Source organism: Falco punctatus (genome assembly GCF_963210335.1).
Source record: "Falco punctatus genome assembly, chromosome: 6".
Taxonomy (NCBI): Eukaryota; Metazoa; Chordata; class Aves; order Falconiformes; family Falconidae; genus Falco; species Falco punctatus.
This window is the reverse complement of record NC_137585.1, coordinates 34,101,489-34,123,210: the sequence shown is the minus strand read 5'-3', so window position 1 is coordinate 34,123,210 and position 21,722 is coordinate 34,101,489. Positions and strand designations below refer to the sequence as shown.

General features: G+C 45.6%; 1 protein-coding gene across 7 annotated transcripts in view; it reads left to right on the top strand.

Annotated features, from left to right (window-relative positions):
- RBFOX2 (RNA binding fox-1 homolog 2) overlaps positions 1-21,722 on the top strand; it is a 176,068-nt gene that overhangs the window by 16,666 nt on the left and 137,680 nt on the right. The window lies entirely within an intron of this gene.

Here is a 21,722-nt window from a genome sequence, read left to right as displayed (position 1 = left end):
AATCAAAACACATCTCTTGTTTCTTGTTCATAAATTTAATCCTTTGTTTTTAACAGTTAAATATCCCTGTATTCTTTAGCCTCGCCTCTGTTACCATAGATTTGAGCCCTTCTTAAATCCTAACACATGTAATTGCTTAACATTCATGTTAGGAAGAAAAGTGTGGTGCAAGGTAATGCAAGAGGAAAGAAACACCACCAGGTCACCTGTGCAGGAGCAGAAGTCTCAGAGCACTGGGTTCAGTGGGCCATCCTTCCTCCCCTAGTTTAAACCAGGTGGCCTCCCTGCTTAATTGCTGCCCACTCCATCTAAGGATGGGCCTTGGAACGTATGGTGAGCTTCATGCAGCATCTTGTACTGCATCAGCTTGCTGTGTTCGCAGAAGATATGCTCTGTAGCATTTTAACTACAGCATCTTTGCCGGGACCAAAATTCACTTAAAATTAGATACATACATGGATCTGCATCCCATTGTTAGAGATATTTCATATTTTCTTTAGGCTTGTGCAAAATATGTGTTACGGTGGAAAAAGGTTGTACGGATTTCTTTCCTTTTTTTTTTTTTTTTTTTGAAATGCCCTTTCCCATGAGTCAGCATAGTTTGTGAGACTGGAATGATGCTGTGTGCTTAGCCTTGCAGCAGGTTTGGAAATCTGGGCTTTGCCGTGCCATGCTTGCTTTTCTTGTCTCTTTGCTTCAAGTTTTTAATGTAGAATTTACAGATGTTGGTGCAATTTGCCTAGCAGAAAGTGTCCCTTTGTAGCAGCTGATGAGTGGATGACAAACAACTGATTAAGCCGAAGGTTCAAAAGGCTTTTGAAAAAAATAGTAGTATTAAATTTACGCTTTGCAAATGTTGTGTCAGTACTACTGGGTTGAGCAGTGTTAGGCCACCTGGTGCAGGTTGGTCTGATTGATAACAGCCCTTTACTGTGGGCCACCAAGGCTTGTGTCTGTGGGGTATCTACAGCAGGCACAGCCCCTGTGTAGTGACTCCCTGTGTTGGCGTGCATGGTGTGAAACCTTACCTCTAGGCTAAGCTGATCTGGTGGTCAGCAGCTGCTGAAAGGACTGATCCTTTCTCTCTGCTCTCCATTTGGCTCAGAGTTTCTTTTTTGCGATCCCGTAGAAAATTAGCAATGCCAAAGAGGAGTTTATCACTAAATTCAGCTGACTCCACTGTGGTGGCTCTCTGCCTGCTAGGTCATGTTGAAGAGGAGGGGATGGCTTGTGAACCCACTGTTTGGGGAAGGATATGGGACTGTGCCTTTTGGGTCCTGCCGGGTGTTGGAAGTAGTTTGTCCGTAATGCACAATTTCACTCTTAGTGTGCAGCAACGGCATCTTCCGTGGTAAACTGATCTGCAGGTCGGCCTGAGGTACTGTAGGCCTGACCCCTGTGCCTGGTGCTGGGACCAAGGGACACAAGGCACCAGCAGCTGCCGGGGGAGTTGGGGTGTCCTGGGAAGCTGTGACATGCTGGAATGGTGCAGGTGCAGGAAAGGTCCTGCCTGTGGGTGCAGTTGTTTGTAGCTGAGGCCATGACAGGTAGCCCCAGACACTGGGAGGCTGAAGTAAAGTGGTGAATCAGAAGGATTTTTCTGTGTGTGCGCACAGCAACGATAGCAAAACTTTTCTCCTTAATACTGATATTTTATTTATTATTTTTTTTTTAAACCAGTAACTGCGTGTTGACTTTTTGGAGCACAGGAGATCTGGGGAATGACCTGAGAGGAGATTCTGGTAGTGTTGTAGAAAGAAAAGCTGTTGAAAAAGCTCTGTTGCCTCTGCTGCCCATTTGAGAGGGAAGGTAGTGTTGATTGCTTGCTGTGCCTTTCTCTCTGGTGCTGAGAGCAGCATTGCACACGTTGGCATGGCACGCTGTACCCACAGTGCAGCTGCATGTTGCTTCTGTCACCTGGGCAGCATCCGTGGCTCTTGCAAGGAGAGCCCTTTGCATGTTTAGTACCACCACATCGCTGTCTACCTCTCATACCCATACAGCTTTAGGAGTGAGTGGCTGTCCTCTCCTCCTGCAGAGCAGGGGGATAAACATTTATTCGTCTGTGGTTTCTCTTATTAGCCACGTTTTCAACTCTGCCTTTGTAGCTGATGGCAGGCCCTCCTTCCCCTCGGTGTGCGTCCGCAACGCACTTATGTGCCGGCACGCGTGTGCTGCCCTTGAAAACAGACCATGCTTATTAAAATCATTGTTAGTTGCCATGGCAGCTGTTGTCGCTGTGGGCTAATAGGAAAGGCAATTACTGCTGCATGCTGAGGAGTGTACAGGGAGGGTGTGGGCAGTGGGGGACAGGCGGCTGCATGCTGATGAGCAGTGTGACTGATAGATCAGCTGTCGTGGTGAGCAAGCAGCAGAGGAGAGAAAGGCCGGAGATGCCCTGTAATGAGGTTTGGCTGAATATGTTGTATTTCCACCTGGGCAGGCTCATTGACAGATTCCCACCCTTCCTTTGATTGTCAAAGGGAGTCTCAGGGTTGAGATTCATGTTTGTAGCTGGGTGCAGTGCAGTGCTGTGCAGTGACTATCAGCTGGCTCAGGAACTGAAAGAGGGAGCTGGAAAACTTTATACACATTGAAGATACTCATCTAGCCCCTTTCCAGCTGTTCCCTCTCTGTAAATATTCTTCTTCAGCTCTTACTTTGCCATTTCCTATAGGTTGAATGTAATGATGTAAAATAATACCAATTTTCTTGGAGTGAGGAGGATTGGTTATGAAAACTGAGGTCAGTTATGTTTCAGGATGCTTCGCTGGTTCTTGTGCACTACTGTGCACAGGCCAAAACATTTTGATTATGGACCTGTGTGTAGACCCCTGTGTATCTGCAGCTGTTGTGTGGTCATGTGGCAGATGCTGTGTTTTCATGCTTTTCGTAGTGAAATTGCGTCCTTCGGGTTTTTTTCACTGAATTTGGGCAGCATGTGCCCAAGCCATGCCAGCACTGTTTATGCTCAGTGCAAACATGAGAAAAACAGAATACTTTATAGTGAGGCACTTGTAGGATATCAGTAAATTCCTTGGAAGATTTGAGTTGGGGAAATAGGTGAGCACTGTAATTCTGCAGCTTCTGTAAAAACTTAGGGATACCAAAAACTGCTTTGACAGTATTTGACAGAGCCCTGCACCCCCAGATCACAACCTTCTGTCCCCTCCAGTTTGTGCTGCTTTCCTTTTCCCTGGTGCCTAGGAATTGGCCTGAGACCTCATTGCACAGGAGCTCTTCCAGGAGTCCCTCCCTGGCCAGCAATAGGCATGTTGCCTAAGTTTCTTCTGGCTTCTGGAGTCCATTGTGGTGTCGGTGAAGTTGAAACGATGGTTGCGGTCCCCTTTGATAGGAAAACGGTCCCAGGAGGCATGGGGGAGGCTTGTGGTCCAGACAAAGTGAGAAGAATAAAACAATTCTCTTGGAGCAGGCAAAATCGGGACCTTGCCTGAATTTCTCTCCCTGTTCCCGTTGATCTCCCAGCAGCTGTTTCCAGCTGCCCTCTGGATCATGCCCCACTGGGATAGCAGCAGTGACTCACTCTGCTGGGGTGGTTTCTGCAGCGTGCAAGAGCCTGGCTTCCCAGGGAGCCGTGGCACCAGGAAGGGGAAGGTTTCTGGTGCCTTTGATCCCTCAGTAAAGATTATGCTGCAGCTGTTTAATTAGAGACTGCTGCTTTCTTTACTGGTATACTAAATATAAATGGAAGAGTTGGTCTAATATACTAGAAGTTACAAATGTCAGGAGTCAATAGCTTTGTTTTCCTCTCACCAAATCTGATTTGTTTTTAAGTACTGCTACTAAATCTAATGATGCAGTAATTCCTGTTTGTTACAAGGAATAAGAGGTTTAGATGGAGGGACTTCGTATTGTTCTTGCCCCCTCTCTTGTCCCACCTCTGCTTACAAAGGAAGAGCCACTGGTTTGCAGGTGTTTGTACAGTATGACCTGAAGTGTCAAAAGGCATGATCTAAATACACTGTGTACCAAGTTTGTGTTCAGCTGAAATACAAGGTTTTCTCTCTGCATGTTTTTTGCTACAGATTTGTACGTTCCATACATTACCTTTATGACAGTCAGCAGAGTGCCAGAAAAAGTTAAAAAATATAAAAAATGCAGTGAAGATTAAGAAGCTGCTGCTGGAGCTAGAGCCCAGACTTGCAAGGATTTACTTGGGGTTTCACGTTTGGTTTGGGATTCTTTGTCTGCTAAACTAGTCTTAAGTCCTGGCAGGCCCTAGGGAGATCTATAATGGGAGAGACATCTGTGCTTCAGGTGCTTTGCCCTGTCTGTCTGCCTGTGTAGGAAAAGGAGTAGGAAGCGAATTAGTTGGTTTTTCTTTTTTTTCCCCTCTTCTTTTCCACCTGGGGCTCCTGCTGGGCACAGTGGACCCAATCTACTTCCACCTGCTTAGCCTTGTACAGTGCCATTGCACGTGCTGTTTGCTTGAGCTGTAGTGTCTGTAAGCTGCAGAGCAACGCCTGGGAAGTACGGCTTGCTGGGACAGTGCTGGTGCTGCTGTGTGTGAGGTGCTTGGCCCCGAATCGGCTGGAAAGTCCTTGAGAGCTGAAACGATGGGGAGAACTCACGGTGAAGACTGACTCAGTGCTGTTATCAGCTGCCCGGTATGCAGTGAGGCTCTGCATCTTGCCGTTGGCTGCTGTAACCACTGTTTGTTCCTGCCCTGGCCGATTCGGTGTGCTTTTGTTCCAGCCAGTGCGATAAATGTGGGGTACCTGGTCTCTGGGCAAAGCTGGCTGCTGGGCTGGAGGAGGAGGGAGCACGCTCATTGTATGCTGGAAGTATTTTTGCCGTGTTACAGCATGTGCTGGGGAAGGCATTCCTTAAAAATGAGAGCACCCAGAATGCTGGGTTGATCAGCCAGGTCTCTTCTGGCCTGGACAATCAAGATCTGGCAGGACAGTTTCAGCATTAAATATATTTTTGGAGAAAGGAGAGGAAGGAAATCCAGAGATACTTTCTGCCCTTGAGGTTTTCCCATTCTTAGCGGTGGCGAGAAGAAATTGTGTTTCTGTAGTGTTGAGCTGTAATCAGTGTCTGTTCTCAGTCTGGGTGGAGGAGACAGAGACTCTTCCCAGTGTTTCAGTGCTCCTGGTCCTAAGTAGACATTACTGACCCGCATAGAGAATTTTTTCCAAAAGCAGTTTCCTCTGCTGTGTGATGCAATGTTGAGTCAGTAACTCTGTCACTTTAAAGGCTAACATTTTTTCATATCCCCAACAGTTTTTTAAATTGTTCTCCCTTATCCCTCTTTTTTCCCCTCCAGCTTTTCCTATTTTTGTCAGACTAATCTAAGCTAGCCTTTCCTAGGGCAGAGCGGTGGCTGTGAGAGATTAGCCTCCGTCCTCTTCTGCTTTAAGCTTCGGGAGCTGGGCTGATGGAGTGCACATGACCCTCCCGGTGGCTTTTCCTTCCTGGAGGGACACAGGGAGCTGTGTGCGAGGGGAACAAGCAGTGCTGTGTAGCCCGTCCGTACTCCGCTCCTGCTGGTGGTAAGAACAGACTGGGCTCGCCGACGCCTGCCAGCGTGGCACGGTTTGGCAAGCCGGCAGCCCTCCCAGGCAGCACAGGGCTTGCACGCTCACGGGCTGCTTGTGCACTGTCTTCCCACTTTGACCCTGAGCGCACGTGTGTGGGGTGGCTGGAAGCAATGCAGGCTGGCTTCGTCTTTCCCCCAGCGTGGTGTAAGTGAGCGGGGTGCCTGAATTATTCACTGCTTCTCGGCCTGCCGTTGCTATTGAATTCCCTGTGTTGGGGCACCCTGCCAGCACCCAGTGATGAACACATTTCTGTGCCTGCCTGGGGGCACCCCACGCCGTGTGTGTTCGAGGGAGTGGGGCAGGGGGCAGCCACCTGTGCCAGGCTTCCTGGAGTTTTGTGGGTTGGTGAGACTGGGTGGCCCTGTGGCTTTCCCATCCGCAGCTTAGGTGGGCGCAGGCCTTTTCGCTGCTGGAAGGGTTGTTGGCAGGTTTGTGTTTATATCTGTCTCTGCCTTGCAGCCGTGCTGAAGTCTGCCTGGACTCCCAGGTCCTAATCTTCTCCTACCATCTCTCCATATGTGGTATCTGGTTTTGTATCCTATCTGTATTTCACCTTCAAGGCACGGATTTCTCTGCAAACCACGTCCTTATTTTTTACACACAATTTGAGGTCCTCCTTGAATCCCAAGTTTTTAGGGGTGGTTGTGCTAAAAAACAATCGTGTTTCACATTTTATGAGAGGAAATGTTTCCTTTATTGTTCTAATGGAAACCATTCCCATTTGCCTGTGATGTTAGTTCTACTAATCTGAATAACTTTTTTCTTAAACATTTAGATGGTGTCTACTGTTTGCATTATTACAACTCAAAAAGCTACCAAAGGCATGTTTTATACTTTGGAGAAGATTATAATTTCTACTTGCAAGAACTTCTGGGTGTATGTTTGATACCATCTTCATTGTGTTGATCCTCTGCTTTGTTTGTCTGTATTTTATTTTTTAAGCAATTACAGCAGGTGGCTGGTCCCTGGGGAAGCTCCCTTTACCAGAGTGCTCTCTGGTCCTGGTTGATGGAGTCGGATGGAGTTTCAGGTCCTCCTCCTGGCTGCACAGAGGAGTGTGTTTTCCCCTCTAATTGGATCATGTAAATCAGCTCTTTCTTTGTCTCATTCTCTTTGTCCAGAATCTCCTTCTGGTGATTTTGATGAATAAATCAGCCTTGACATTGGTTTGAATTTTTGTGTAGTAGTTATGTTGGTATTTTAAAACTAGTGTATCTGATGAGCAAAATAGGGGTAATAATCAGAATTGTGACCAACAATTTCCCTCAAAAACTGATTTCCGCAGTAGAAGCGATATGTAAATGATTGAGTACAAAGTGGCAGGGGGTGGCTTTTTTTTCTTTTCTTTTTTAGTTTAAAATCCTGTGCTGTTACACTAAAATCCCAGAGGGTTGTTTGATAAAGTGCTAAAGGGTCCCAGGGGTCTGACAGATGCTGGACAAAAACAGAGCTCCCTTCCAGAGAGTAACCCAGTCCTTTTACACCAGTGCAAATGCTGGATGCTGGAGGAGTGCACCTTTCTGCTGGCCAGTGGAAAGCTTTTCTTGCTGAACGTCATCCCCTCAGCCAAAGGCTAAGTCTTTCAGAGTTGCTGCTTGTCTTCCCAGCCTCAGTTTGCAGTGTGTGGCTGTGATGGACAACCTGGGAGGAAGGATGTGCTGTTTTTCTTTTCCCCGCTTTGACTCCTATGCCTGGAGCAGTGGAGTATGTTGTTACCTCTGAAGTGATGGCTGCAATATCGCTTGCTGTGGCTTCTCTGCAGCAAACAGCAGAGGAGACTTGAAGTGATTCAACTGAGAGAGAACTAAAACAACCCCCAAGAGAGCCTAGATCATTACCTTTGTCCATGAGCCCTGAGTGGTTATTGAATCAAAAAGGCTAGAAGGAAGGGAACGAAGGGTAAAGTCACCTGTTTTCTCCTGTCCACAAGCAGGAATGGACAGAGATGTGTTCCTTGTCAACAGAGGAGAGGGAGATGTCTGCAGCAAGATTCCTCTGCTGCTTTGAAAGTTGTATGACTGAAAGGGAGACAAGTTGCAAAGGTGTGAAGCCTGCAGTGGTGTTCATGCAGCAACTGGGAGAAGGTCTGGGGCTGCCGTTTCCCATTAGCACACAGGGCTTGTGAACGTGCTTTTGCTGTGAGCAAAAGCACGCAGCCCCTCCAGAAATAAATATAAAAGCTGATGGACTTGCACTCGTGTATGGTAAGGCCTAGATGTAGTTAGTTGAGAAGCTAAGCCTCATTGTAACACATGGCTTCTGGGATGCAGGAGAGAGCTAGAATTGCCATTGCCAGAGTTTAGGACAATATGCTTGTATATTATGTTTGTATAATAGAGATTTTAAGCTTAGGAGCTTCTCATTTATACCCATTTTGACTTTAATAATGGCAACAGGAGAAAGGGAAAATTCCTTCCTCCCTCCCTGCCTTCCTTCCTTCTTCCCTCAGGAGATTTTTGACTGTTTCCAGACAGGAGCAGATTTCTTGCTTTTTCCCTCGTCCTCCTGATCCGATTGAACAGCAGTGGAGGAGAGAAGCAATCTCATTTAATCTGTGATTTGCATGTATTCAACTCTTCTATCCTGAATCTGTACAGTGCCTTTCTATGTAGCTGGTATCAAGCTTTCCCATGCAGCAGCTGCATCTCTGTGAAATTCCAGCATCTTTTAATTTTTTTCCTTCTGCTGCTGCTTTAAACCTGCAAGTAATCCTCCAGGCACCAGCGCTATCTTTCAATAGACTCTGACTGTTGCAATGCTGTCTTCATATGGGATGGGATTTGGGAGGTTCAGTTTTTCACCCAGGAGGATTACAAGCTTCATTTTGACACAGACATTTATACACTGCAGGTGGTAGTGTTGGTGCCTCAAGACTTGATTTTTGGCACTAGGAAGGTGCACTGCAAATCCAGCAACTTTCCTAGGCCTTTCTTCCTTTCTGTGACAGTTTAGTGCTGCAAAATTTCCACTGGTCTTGGTTGTTGCCTAGAAGGTTTAGGCGTCTGTTATGTTTCAGTTTTGGTCAAGTTCATGTATAGAAATGTTGTAATATATGTGCACAATTGTACATTTTATATACGCACACTTTACCTTCTGTGGTCTTAGTTTGGGTGCTTTATTCTAATACATTAAGCAATGTGGCTAATGTAATGAGATGATGTTTGTTCTTTCCTATCCACTTCAGGAAAAGCAATATATGCTCCTTCAAGGTTAGTTTTTGAAGATTTCTGTTAGCTTTTTTAATGTAAAAGAAAGGCTTTTTTTTTGCCTTTTTTTTTTTTTTTTTTTTTTTTTAGAGGACTTGAAATAAGCATGTGCCTACCACTCCTGTAAAGTGATGAAGTTTGTGATGCTCCTCGGCTTCAAGAGTGGTATGTTTTGCAGTATGACCTGTGTAAATGTTCACCCTGAGATCTGCGTAGGCATTTGTATGGAGAACTGGCATGAAATTGTCAGCTCCAGTTTCTGTGTGATTTGGAGTTTCATAAAAACTGAAGTGTTGTGCTGTTACCACCATGCTGTAGTCCAGTTGAGAGGTAATGAAAGCATTAATCATTGAAGCCAAGTCATATTCCAAGCTGGAGTAGAGTCACTCAGCTCTTGGATATGTGCAGGTCTTGTTACTGAAGGCTGTAGCATCAGGTTGAGAAGAAGGAACGTTTTTAAAATATGGATAGCTCTGACGACAGAGGATGCATACTTTTAGCGTGCTTAGTAGTGAAGTCATCTATGTGCCTCAAACTGCCATCAGCATCCTCCTCAGAATAAGTGTCGGCCAATACTTCTGCAGCTGGTCTTGCCAAATCCTCGGCAGTTCTTTGTGACAGTGGTGCATGGGTCTGTAGCAAAGAGCAGTACTTTTTGTCTGAAAGTCATGGAGGCCACGAATCCAAAGCATTGAGAGCAGAAGGGGTCTAGGTGTGTTTTCACAAATCCAGCGGGGCAAAAAATACTAGCATCAATTTTTATAGGTCTTCCCTGATTACTGATCTGGAAACTAGCTACCAAGTGTGGGTAGATTTAATTGATAAAAATGCCTTTTCCCTTCTGGATTCTCACAATTCTAAGTAACAGACTAAGCATGACAGCTGGGTTTTAGATACTCATGGATACTATCTATAGAGCATCCCTTTGCTCATGAGAACTCACTTAAGCAGCTCCGGTCTTTGGTAGAGCAGCAGCAGACTTGATTGCTCCCTGATTGTGAGGGATGAGGAAAGGGGAAAGGTATGAGCAAACATCACTCATGTCCGGTTTGGCTGTATTGGAGATGTTTTGGCATGAGGAGGGGAAGCCATGAAATGTGATCAGAAATAAGACTTCTGCTGCCTCGGATGACTGGTTGATGTTTCTTATGATCAATTTTTCGAGGGAGCAGAAACTGAATCTTAAAGCAGTGTTAATGATGCTTGCGTAAAAGGCTCTGAAATGCATAGAGGTCAAGGATTGGTAGTTTCTTAGAAGGAGGCTTGTCAGCATGCTGTTGCAGTTTCATCATTGGTTTAAGCTGATCTAAGACTATGCTTTCACTGAAAGAGGAGCCCTGCCTTCTCCCTGACTCCAACCACGTGGTCCTACATGCTCCCATGTACCAGGTGTTAGGGATTACGTGGCCTGTAGTGACCACCTTTGTTCATGAAGCTAATCCTTCTCTTTTTTTGAGGGATTAATTTGCAGGAGGATCAGCAAGCTGATCTGACTTGCCGTGTTCTTCTGTGATCCCTACTGTGCATGCAAGAGATGAGGCAGGGTTGCATGATTGGGAGCAGGAGGGGAAAAAATAGGGCGATTCCCTTCGGTAGTGTGATTTTTGAGGTTGGCTTAATCTGACTGTAAAAAACATGCTCTTAGAAGGTTTGCATCACTATCTAGCTCAAGGGAGTTGAGTTTTAATCTCTTTATACTTGGGTTGAGCAGTTGTTACCAAGTGTGCAGAAGGAAGGAGTAAATAGCACTGAATTTATAGGGCTGCAACTATCTAGCGCTTTGGATAAAAATGTTGGCTATATTGACAAAGTAACATTGAAATAAAACAAAAAAGGCAAGTTGTGCTTTGGCATGTTTTGAAGCTTTGACTGGCCGTCTGGTCTGCTGTTTGACATGGTGCCTTCAGTCTGTTCCAGTTCAGGAACTTGCCATACTGCCAGTTTTGCTGTACCTAATTTAAGATGTTTGTGTGTTCGGTGAGAGGGTGGCTCCTTTGTTTCTCATCTGAATGTGCTGCATAGGAAGATACATGATTCTGTAATTTCAGGAGCCGAGTTTTTTTTAGATCTCTTCTGTTCTGCATTTGTAGGCTCAGGGAGGGAAATGTAACTTCTTAATGCAAAGTCGTCTCCAGGGATTGCACACAGAAGAGGTTTTTAGACTAAATTGTGAAGGAAACAAGCTTTAGGTGAATGTTCTGTGACAATCCTTTCCCACGCATGCACACTTACAAACCAATTGGTAATTTCAATCACATTTAAAACTTGGTAGAATTGTAATGCTACTGCCTTCCTAAAAGCTTTGTGAAAAATGGTGATGGAGTAGGGGCAGGGAGGGATGCAGACAAGTTCCCCACAGAGGGCAAGGTGGTCATGATTTATGGATTATGCACTCCATATGGAGGAGGCAGACAGATGGGTCTGGCCGTGCCTGCTGTGTGCTCCCTTTTGCCCGGCGGGACCGTGGCAGGAGACATGGCGAGGGGGGCTGTGGTTATAGCTGCGGGAGGCAGGGGTGGGAAGCAGCCAGGGGGCAGAGGGTACGAATCTGTGAAGAACTAGTTTCGGTTAGTTCCACGGCTGGTAGAGCTGTTCGCTTATTACATTGTCTTGCAGGCAGGGACGGGAGGGGGCTTTGATGCTTTTGTGTGGTGCTGGCAGGAATGTGCAATCCGGGGGTTTTGAGACCTCCTGAGGGGTGTGTGTGGGTCTTTTTCTAGTGGCTTCAGACTATCCATAAAGACAATAGGGTGGAACTGAGGCTCTGTAAGGAGGTTATCTGCTGTTTCTGCCAACTTATTGCGCTTTAAATAAACCTGAAGCTGGTAAAAAGAGAGAGATGCATTGCAGGCTTATGGGATGCTGCAAGCAAGAACTGTGTCTTATCTCCTGTCTGTTCAGCAGAGCCAGGTCTTGTAGCCTTCTAGGTGCCTGGGGTGCAACAGCTTGGTGCTTTAATGCTGCAGTCACTGCAAAGATCCCTGGCACCTGTCTTGACCTTTCACAGGCCCGATTTTGTTCCTATGACCTCTTGCTGTTCAATTACAATATTTCTTTGTGGTTGACAGCCATATTTAAATGAAGGATGTACAACGGTGTAAGAATATCCAATGGCCAAGACTGCTGATGGTGTCTCACTTCATTTACCCATTAATACATGAAGTTCTCGGCCCAGGCAGCAGCAGCTTTTCCCTTATAAACAGGGCTAGTACTCCCATCTGGGCCAAACTAAAGAATTCAGACCACTTACAGACACCTCGCTGGATAATTTTGCTCTCCACAGTAACACGATCTTTCTTAGAAACGCCTTTAGAGTGGCTTGTCTTGCTTCTGTGTGCAACAAGATGGAAACAGTAACTTACTGTAAATGCCTCATTTTGTCCCCATAGTTGGGGTGAGTCATGTTTTGTTTTGAATCTTCCTCTGTGCAGAGCACTGTCCCGACTCTTTGGATGTGACCTTCCAAATGAAGGGCAGGTCTTTCTTCCTTTCTCTTAAAACTTTGAAGCAAAGCACATACTGAAACTCCTCTCAAAACCGTTCATCCTTTGGGAGGAATGGAGATTCTTTGATTAGTGCTGCTTTCCTCCCTGTTCCCTTTTTAGCTGTGACAATTGCCTACACAGGGATGCTTCATTCCTCCAGCAAAAGTTATTTGACTAGGTCAGGGCATCATCTATAGCCTGCCATGCTGGACAGTTTGTCTAGGGTGGGTATTTCTGGTAGCTTAGGCAGGATTTCTCCCTTTTTATATGGTCAGTAAGGTGTGACCGCAACTGTGCTACCATCTTGGGGCAATCATGTTTAGCAGTAGTTAGCTTTACAGGATCAGTGAGGAGATCTGTGTAACAGCAGTGGATTCCAAGGAGTCCTTGGTTAATGGCTGAGAAAACCTGCTATTTTAAGACTTTTTTAAAATTTTTTATGAATTGCACCCTGGTTATAGAGGGCCTTGGCATGTGGCCACATGCCATCCAGACTGTCAGTGGCCTATAAAGAGATGGCAGCGCTTAGTTACAGGATGGGTGTCAGAAGAAAAGCAGAGGTGTGTTTTCTGTAGTGAAATGGCATTGTGTTGTAGCAGAAATCACTTAAGTTACTTTTCATATGTAATTGCTTAATTGGGATGTTGAAAGGTTGGCTTTGATTTTGTTTTGGTATGTTTCTACATTTTTGTAGGTAAGTGTGTAGCACTTGGGTGTCTAATTAGAAGAAAAACCCTGAAAAATCCTGATGTGTGTGGGAGAGGTGAATAAAGGTAAAGGCAAGGAGGGAACGGTAAAAGCCCTGCAGGCTTTCCTTCATCGTGGAGATGGCAACCTTTGGAAGGGGAGTACCTCTCTAACAAACTGTTACGTGGGGATTTATTCTGGTAAAATTCAATAGTCATGACCTCTCCTTTTGCCTTTTAAAGTACTAATGAATGGCGTTTTGGAGACAGACACCCTCTTTGTCTCCAGGACATGTGCTGAGGCACTAATGGGCTGTACTAGCCCTTTATCAGAAGGAGCCCTTTCAGGGATTGGAAATGGCTGCATCAGTCTGTCACCCTTCTGATTCTTGCTACCTCCGAGGCAGCAGGGGAGCATTGCCACGATGATGTGCTTTGCATTGCTGTCTTTCTGTCCTCTTAAGAACAGAATTAAATCTCTTGCATGTGTCTGGAATATTAATCTTTGCTGGAGTGGTTTCTCTCACATACATGTGCTCGTTTATAGCACAGAAGTGAGAGCTTCCACAGGGCCAGAATTCAGGGTGAACCCTCAACACGCGTGACTCCCATTTGGGAATATTCTAGCTGCAGAGTGGCTCATGGTCCATGTTTTCCCCACGTTGGTCTTACTAGGTGCAGGTAGTGCCCTGGATGCTCTTTCACCATGGCTGCTTCTGAAGCATTGTGCTGCCCAGGAGACGGAGGGTTTGTTTTTTCTCTGTCCCTTGTGGTGCTACTTTGGGGTGCCCCCAGTGAGCAGAGGGAGCTCCCACACTGTGCACATTGCCCTTGCAGCACTTGAGGGGGGTTCATTCCCTTTTATAGATGCCCTTTTGTTTCCCACTGTTGCAGGGAGAGCAGCTTTCCAGGAGGGGGATGAAGAGGCCGGGGTTAACGGTCTTAAGAATGGATTTTTTTTTTATTTTTTTATTTTTTTTTTTTTAAATTTCGGGAGGGAAGGCCTGGGAGTTGTTTCTGGCTAACTGTTTCCAGATGGTGCTGCTGGAACACAAAGATTTCTAGTATGTTTGGGATGGCGGTGGCCGAGACCCCTAGCCCCCCCCGGCGCTTCCTGTGCAGCTCCACAATCCTGCAGGCTTAATCAGAAACAGCCCTGGCTGCCGAGGGGCTCCTGAAGCCTGCCTTTTCTTCACCCTGTGCCCCAAGCCCTGTGCTTTCTCCATTCTCCAGACTTTTTAACCCTTTGTCATTACAGGTCTGGCCCGTCAGCCTGCCTGCTTTCTCTCCTTTCTCAGGCTGGCTGTGGGCACTTGGAGTGCCCCGGATATGAAACTGCATTTGGCTAGGCTGCTTGATGAAATTATGTCTTTGGGGAAAGGGAAGCTGGTTTGTAATGCAAACTTGGGAAAATAATTTCTCTAACTATCTAGGGCAGCTTATGCAATCAGGCCAGCATGTCCAGGGCACAGAAAATTTCTCCTGCACCTATCTGCCAGCAGCAGTTGGTATATAGCATGATTTCATCTGAGTCATGTACTGTTGTGCCTCTATTTTTTTGTGTGCCAGTTTCCCTAAAAGCAAGGCAGGTTCAATTTTATATCACAGCCTCTTCACACCCAACCAAGAAGTAAGTTTCAGCCTTCTCTTCTGCAGGTAATGTAACATATTATTTCATTCTGGAAAGTAGGAGTACTCTCCTTTTAGCCTTTGAACAACAGCTTCTGAGTGTCAGTAAAATCAGCCAAGAAGCTTGTGATCAACTGAATTCCCTTATGGATCTGAGGTCTGTCATCTCCCTCATCTTGTTCTCTCCTGTGTTCTCCATCCTGTTTTTTTAGAAAGCAGAAGTAATGAAACCATCTACTAAGACAAACCTCCATAGTCCTCTTCACCTTGCAAAAGCTTGTAGCTGTCATGTTTGAGCAAGCCAGATTTTCATGCCTTGAGCATGTTGCCCTGTAATGAGTGGCTTAGCATGAATTATGTGGGAAATGCTTCCTTAGCCCCATACAACAATTATGGGATCCAAAGGTGCCCCCAGTGCTGGATTTTAAAGCCTTGTTATGAGCCCTGTCCTGTTCCTGTTGAGGAAGTGTAGAAGTGAAGATGAGCTGCCATTTAAAAATGCTTCTGCGTAGTAAAAGAGGAGGGAAATCAATATTCTGTGCTATTGACTTCTGTGCATGCAGAGTGTCCTTGCATTTGATGGATCATAGACGTCACACTGTGCACAGTATTCCCAGAGGCTTTAACTCACACTGGATCTATTGTTGCCAACATAGGTCACAGACCAGCAGAAGCAGGCTGTATTTCCTTTATGCCCAGAGCATAAAGAGGATGGTGCTGTATGTAGTTAAAAAAAAAGTGTGTTTTGCACATTGAAATAACACTAAAATAATGAAATCTCATATCTTTTGGAAGCTGAAAACACCTCTTGGTTGGTCTCGAAAATTAAAAACTCAGTTGTTGGAAAGCTGCTTCTGATCTCCAGAAAGCTACTTTCATTATTAAAAAAAAAAAAAAAAAAAAAAGAGGAAAGAAAGAAAGGTCAGGGAAGAATCTGCATTGTTATCAAAGTATTTTACAGAGTTGGTTTTTTTTAGCTGTTCCATTTTAGCTGTGGAAGTGCTTTCTGTGTATGAAAGTCCCCCTTCTCTCTGCAAAATTAGACGTCCGTATTCTAACTTCATACGGATGCTATCAGCTTAAAACCTGAGTGTGCACTTGTAAACTTTTAGCATACTGAAATTTTTAACGGACCTGGAAGTTTAAATACCATCTTTCTGTGTGGTTTGGTCAGAGGTACATTTATGTGTATTCCCTTCTGCTATACCAAACAGTTACTGTTCCTGTAGTATGTATAGGGTTTTGTGGAACAGAAGTGCCAGGAGGTTGTGGTTAAGAAAATATGTATCTCAAATACAGGAAATCACGCTGACATGTTCGGGCAGCTTCGCTGGGGCTCTGTTTAACAGGGATGCAGCCGCCCCCAAAGTCGCCCTGTTCTGTCTTGCTGGTCAGGTCATGGGCTTGCCTGGTTAGTTGCTCCGAACTGTTCAAACTCTGGTTGGGGCAGAAGGCTATTTTTATTAATCTGACATCACCTTCCTTTCTCATCTTTACTGTGTCACTGGGCTTCCCGCCCAGGGAGACTCTGGCGGGCCTGGCCTCCCTCCAGCTGGGCCTGCGGGCCCCGCAGTGGGTTCAGGGCTGCCGGGGGCTGTGGGCTGCCGTGTCCCCGCTGCAGGGGAGGGTGTCTGGGTGGGAGAGACATGGGTTTGAGAAGCCTTGAGGCTGGTGTGGGCGCCCAGGGCAGGGACCCCCTTGTGCTGGGGGGGCTGAAGCGGGTGGGAGGCCAGAGGTAGGAACGCCATGCCATCGGCTGTCCCCTTGGGAGATCTGGAGCCCGGTGGGGCGGCAGGGGCCCAGCACAGGAGCTCTCCTGTACCACGCTTCTGGTGTCCTGCCGGCTCCTGCTGAAAAAAGATATTTTTAGGAGAAGGGGAAACCTGGAGCGGGGTGGGGGGGCCAGGCCAGAGGCTGCCGTTGCTGCAGCAACAGGGCCAGAATTCCAGGAAGGAAGAGGGGCCGGATGGGCCTCCATCCCAGCCTCCGCTAGGCCCTGGCCTCCAGGCCCTGGGGCAGGGGAGCCAGTGGGCGCTTGCATGCTCCCATGGGTGCAGCTGCCAGCATCAGTCCCCTGCGGCCAGTGTGCTGCACGGGCGGTGGCACCACTGGTTTTCTGTCCCTCAAGAAGTGGCTGCAGTCATTTGGGTGGGCCTGGGAAGCCAGGGCTGTGCTAGCTGGCCTGTGTCTTCCCAGCCATCAAGGGCAGCAGCAGCACAGTGTACTTGGTGTGGCACCTTTCATCAAACACTTGGGCTTTTAGTCCCCTTGTACACTTTAAAGAAAGCGTACAAGGGGTAAGGAAAGTGTACAAGGGGTGGGTAAGGAATAAAATATAAGTCCTGTACTTTCATCCAGAAAATCATACAGACTGTTGATGTCAGGATACTAACAAGGAAGCAAATAAATGGAAGTCCTTTGCTAGATGATGTCTCTGTGTCTGGAAACGGGCCAAAGCTGAGAAGCAAGTTTAATTGAAAGTGAAGACAGCTGAAGGGGAAGCATCCCACACTATAGATGCAGTTATTGGAACTGCAGAGTGATTAGCAAGAGCTATATATCAAATTAGGGTAAGTATCGAGGGAGATGGGTGACATTAAGATCCGCTTAAAAACTACTTTAGTTCAATTTTTCATTAATAATTGGTAATTCACCCTTAGATGCTACTTTTCTCATTAATTTTATCCACAGTTTGGGGTAGGGAGATGGCACACACAATTAACAAGGCAGACTGAAGGCATTAGATATGCTTGGACAAAGAAATGGGTGTTTCCTTTTTGTTTGTATGCAATAATTTGGATTTGCAATAAGGGTCTGATGAAGAATATTTTCTTGGTAACTGTTAAGGTCAAGTCATTTACAGTTTAACTGTGGCAGAGTACTAACAAAAGTACTAAAAAGCCTTTTTCAAGACCCCTACCTCCCCCAGCACAGGGTTTCTGTCTTTTCTGCCATGCAAGAAAAAGCAAAAAAGATGGTGAAATCACTGGGCTGTAGTGAACAGTGCTCGGATTTCTGTCTGGCTTGCGAGCTTTGCTTTTTCGCAACTGTCACTTTCAGATTAATAGCTTTGTTGCCAGTGTTTTCAGCCTTTTTTCCCCGTTTTTTTCTCTTCTAGTTTTTTTTTTTTTTTTTCTCCAGCTTCTGTTTGTCTAACACAAGTCTGATAAATGCGTAGCTTGTGGTATCTCACTTCAAAATCTCATTTTGCTTTCAGGAGGAACAAGTAATTTCTTGTTGCCTTTATTTCATTGCTCTGTGTAGTCCAGGGGTTTCTGGCTTTCCAGAGCCTTTGCCACTTCTGTCCAAGCCACCAGGCAGCTGCGCTACCAGTAGATCTTGGGGTAGTCAGAGGAGAGGTAGATGAAATGTTCTGTTGGTTTTGCTGCTGTTGTTCAGATCTGGAAGGTGGTAGTTGTGAAACTCGAAGGAATTGCATTAACTTCACTTTTCCCAGCATTGTCAGGAAAGCAGGCATGCCACAGATCCAGGGAAGAGATTGCTTGGTCATGTTTCTGAGGTTATCTTTGCAACTGAAAGGACTTAATGCTTCAAATTGAAGCTTACATTCAGCAGGAATTGATTCTCTGGCTGCAGAAATATGGATGAACTCACTAAGGTAACAGTTCCTACCAGCAGAGTTGTAGTCTGCAGGTTTTGGGTTTAGTTTGGCTGTCAAGAAACAATTGCTAATCAGGCCTCACTGATTGCTGCATCTGGCAAAATGGCGAGTCCCTGATGTAAAATTGATTTGTTCCAGGGTCAAGTTAGGTCAAAGAGAATTATTGCCTCTTTAAGGTAAAATTTAGTTTAATTTTTAAGGAAAGGGTAAGAGGCCTTTCAGACCTTCCGTTAGGTGTTACAGGTGTGACATTTCCTCTAGAGGGTTGACTCTACTCCAGTCATCTGTGACCTTTCAAAAGTCAATAGCACCTGCAGAGCTGATCACTTTTTACTGGTGTTCTGGTTTATCGACAATTCCTCATGTTTTCAAGATGTGTTTAATTCAGCAACTTCTAAAACTTATCAAGTTGAGAGGTGTCAAAAAAACCTGACAACCCCAAGGCCTGGCTGTTCTGCTAGTGCAGGAGTGCCTCCTTTGCTCTTCAGTCATCTGCAAATGGCTGTACTGTGTTTACCTTGTAAACCTGAGACAGTACCTTGCAGTTTGTGGCAGGCCAATAGAAGAACTTGTGTTAGCAAGCCTGGGAAATTAAAGGAGGAGGGAAATTTGAGGTAAAGGGAAAGCAGGGTTAAAGGCTTAGAGGATCTGACTGACTTGTGATTTTCATCCTGTGAAATCCAGTTGGCCAGCACAGAGACTGTTAGTGGAGTACAACCACTATGCTCACACATCTTATGGAAGTGTGGAAGCCCATGCATGAGATCGTGGATATGGTTGGAATAAAATCACAGTATGTGTTGCAGAAAGCTGGTGTACTGTATTAGCTTCTGGTGTTTTTCTCCCCACTCTAAAGCAAGTCACAAGTGCCTGAGAAATGCCTGTCAGTGGTAAACAAAGTAATGAAACATCCCAGTGTCAGTTTGATTTGATTTCACAGGCTAGCGCTGCCTAACTCAATTTCTTTACGAATGTCTGGTTGCATGTTGGTATCATAAGAGAAATGTAATTGGCAGGAGGGAGCTGTGAGAGAGATGGAGTTATCTGGGGATTCCCTCTCCCACCAGGCTGCTGCCAGAAGGTAGGGTCCCTCCATATTTGTGGGCAGGGTATTTATCAGAATCAAACCTTCCCCCTCTCTCTTTTTGCTTCCATTTTGTGAGATTAGTTTTGTGCATGTGCAGTCAGAGGAGGCGATTGAGCTGTATCCCCAGCCTCTGGTGCCTTAGGTTGCCTGCTAACTAGCGGAGGCTTTCTGTCTGGATGTTGCTGGACTGTCCTGTTCCAGTTGCAGGAGTTTAACACTTTCACTTCTTGCTCTGTTTAGTTTTCAACAAAAGCAAACTCCGTATGGAATAATCGTGCAGCAGGCCCCGGATTCACCATTAGTGACCTGTAAAATTGGCAGCACTGGAGATTATTGGCGGGAGACGGTTTCCCTAGGCGCTTCCTGCCTTCTCTTGGAGAGTGAAGTTCAATTAGAGCAATGATACGCACAGCAGGGATTTTGCAGAGTTCAGTACTTGGTGGTAGCATCGATGTATGAACAACAGAGATATCTTTGGCCTTTTTGTGACCTTAACGCTCCAGCTGCTACCCTCTGTGTAACCTCTGCTTTCTCCAAATTCTTGCTTTCCTAATGTAATCTACTTTCACCTCTTCTTTCACCTTCTGATACAACCATATCCCTCAAACATTTTTAGTCTGATGTGGGAGGTTTGTTGTTCAAAAAACAGTGTGGAGACTGCTGGCTGTTTTTTGGTTGTTTTTTTTTTCCCTTCCACTTAGTTTTTCTTGTTTCTTTCTGACCTCTTACGTACTGTAGACTGCCCTCAGATCTTTGTCATTGTCTTTTTTCTTCCTTTTTACACTCTAATGATTTGCTTCTACTTACAAAAACTGTTTCTAGAGGTGTTTTCTGGGCATCCAGGTCCTTTGACTTCAGGAAATCCCACAAAGTTCAGTTTTGTCTCTTTTCTGTCACAGCTCTGTGGTGACAGTCCCTTTTGTTAGTCCCTGATGTGAAGAACATCATGTTCAAAATAACAGGTTCTTTTCCCTTTCTTCATTATAACTTTCTGCTTGTGTTCACTGCCCTTATCTTTGGTATCTGTAGGGGCAACTTCTCCATTTATTCCTTATTCTCCCTTTGGAAATTTTTCTGGTTTCCAAGGTGCTGAGAGAGACTGGTACACAAGTGTGTTTGAGGTACTGACCTAGCAGGTGTGTGTACACAAGTACTATTAAGCATACCTGGAATGGTCTTTCAGGAGAAGACCATATCTCCTGATATAAGGTGGACATTTATGGCACTTTTCTCTAAGTTGGTAAACTGCAGTGTGTGTGAGAATCACAGTACTTACAATGTCTGCTTACATTGGGGGAGAAAAATACTTAGCTGTGCGTCTTCATCGTGACGTTGCTTGGTTGTTAATGAAGTTCACAGTTAAAACACAAAAGCTTTGGGTGGTGCTGTGGCTGGCAGTCTTCACTTGCTTCTTCCAACTTCTGTGTCTTCTCTTTTGTTTCTGTATTATTTGTGGGGGTTTGTGCTTTACCTGCTTGCTGGTTATTAGTATTTGAGAAGAATGTACTCACAGGGTGGTCAACCTAATTAATTACTGTTAATCCCTGAAAACTGGCTGCCACAAGTTTTGTTGTCCTTGAAGCTCTCACACTGTGCGTGCGTGAGAGCCTGAGGAGAGAGGCTGGATGTTTCCTGGCAAGTTTCCATGGAGAATCCCCTGGGCAGGTTTGAGGTAAAAAGGAAGAGAGGGAGGATGAATATAAACTTAAAATAGCATTGCTAGTCCCTGTATTGAAATATTAGCGTCTTGCTTTTTAGTGGAAGTTGTGTGTAAGTGTCTTGTGTAAACTGTGAAATTGTGCCAGCGGCCACATGCCCTATGTTAGGGCAGAAGAGCTCTTCCTGGTAGGAGCTGGCCTGTTTAACCCAAATATCCCAGCACAAAACCGAAAGCACCTCAACAAAACCTCTTCCTGACAGCAGTCATACATCTCTGTCAGCTACATGCCCAGATTATTGTTGCTTTTGACAAATTGGAATTGTTTTGCTGTGTTTTGTCAGGGTCTTCCCCTTGGGCCTCTGCCTGGCCCCCACCCCCCCGTCTTCCCCCAAGTGCTGCTGGAGAAAGTGAGGGCAGAGTTAGGAGTTCCTCCTCACAAGTCATAACAAGAGATAGGAACGGACTTACAAACTGTTTGTGGAGGGTGGCTGCCTCCTTTCCCCCTAGTATTCTGCCGGGAGTTGCTTGTGAATGCACAGGGGTACCAGGCTGGAATTGGTATGCGCTTTGTCTAGTTTAGTTTATCCTCCACTCAGACAAAGACGCACGTGTGGGACACTTCTTGTGAGTGCCCTCTCCTCATTTCACATAGGAGGTGTTGGACGGAGAGTAACAGAAAATAAATTAAGAAACATAAATAAACACTTAGGAAGCATTGTGAAGTATGTTATCTTAATTCTTGCTACACTGCTAAAATAGAGACAAGTCTGGGAGTTTTACAGA